General features: G+C 43.5%; 1 non-coding gene across 1 annotated transcript; it reads right to left on the reverse strand.

The window, feature by feature from the left end:
• Nucleotides 1-104, reverse strand: LOC112726068 (small nucleolar RNA R71). The gene has a single exon (XR_003165137.1). It is a non-coding gene; the product is annotated as a small nucleolar RNA R71 (small nucleolar RNA).
• Between the last annotated feature and the right edge of the window lie 855 nt (nt 105-959).

Below are 959 nucleotides of genomic sequence, written 5' to 3' on the forward strand. Positions count from 1 at the left end.
AGGCTTCGATCTGAGGTTCAGACTTTTAGACAACAAGATGGTGAAACTCTCTACGAGGCATGGGAGAGGTTCAAGGATCTGACATGGAAATGCCCACCAGACATGTTCCATGACTGGGTGCAATTGCACATTTTCTATGATGGACTTTCTTATGAATCAAGGAAGGCTGTAGACCATTCATCAGGAGGTTCATTGAACAGGAAAAAGACTGTGGAAGAAGCCATTGAAGTGATTGAGACAGTGGCTAAGAATGAGTACTACTATGCATCAGAGAGACACAACACTAAAGGAGTCATGGAGCTGAACCATGTTGATACAATTCTAGCCCAAAACAAGGTGTTTGCCAAGCAACTAGCAGAGCTCACCAGGAAATTAGAAACAAAGCAAGTGGCTGCAATACACACACAAGATCAAGAGGAAGCAAGCACTGAAGGAGGTGATTGGGAAGAGGCCAATTATGTAGGAAATCAACAAAGGCAACCATATGATCCACATTCCAACACTTACAACCCAGGCTGGAAAAACCACCCAAACTTTGGGTGGGGAAACCAGCAAAACCAACATAACAAGTCCACATACCAAAACTCCAACCAAAGATCATACCAAGCCACACAAAACGCTTACTCCCAACCATCATATCAAGGCCAAAATAATCGACCTACCCAACCTAATCCGAACCAACAATTTCAAGATCAATTAAACAGGATAGAAGGAATGCTTGCAACCATGGGTCAAGACATAACCGAATTGAAAGCCTTTAAGGAAGAAGTAATTTCCAACTTGCAAAACCAAGGAGCTGCCATCGAGAAGCTAGAAAATCAAATTGGGTATTTGTATAAGCAAACCCCTGGGCCAAGCGTTTCTCATGCTGCCAAGGCTATTGCAAGGGAAGAATGTAAGGCCATAACCCTCAGAAGTGGAAAGGAGCTAAAGGAGATCTCAAGGGAAACCACAGAGGA

Source organism: Arachis hypogaea, chromosome 11 (genome assembly GCF_003086295.3).
Source record: "Arachis hypogaea cultivar Tifrunner chromosome 11, arahy.Tifrunner.gnm2.J5K5, whole genome shotgun sequence".
NCBI lineage: Eukaryota > Viridiplantae > Streptophyta > Magnoliopsida > Fabales > Fabaceae > Arachis > Arachis hypogaea.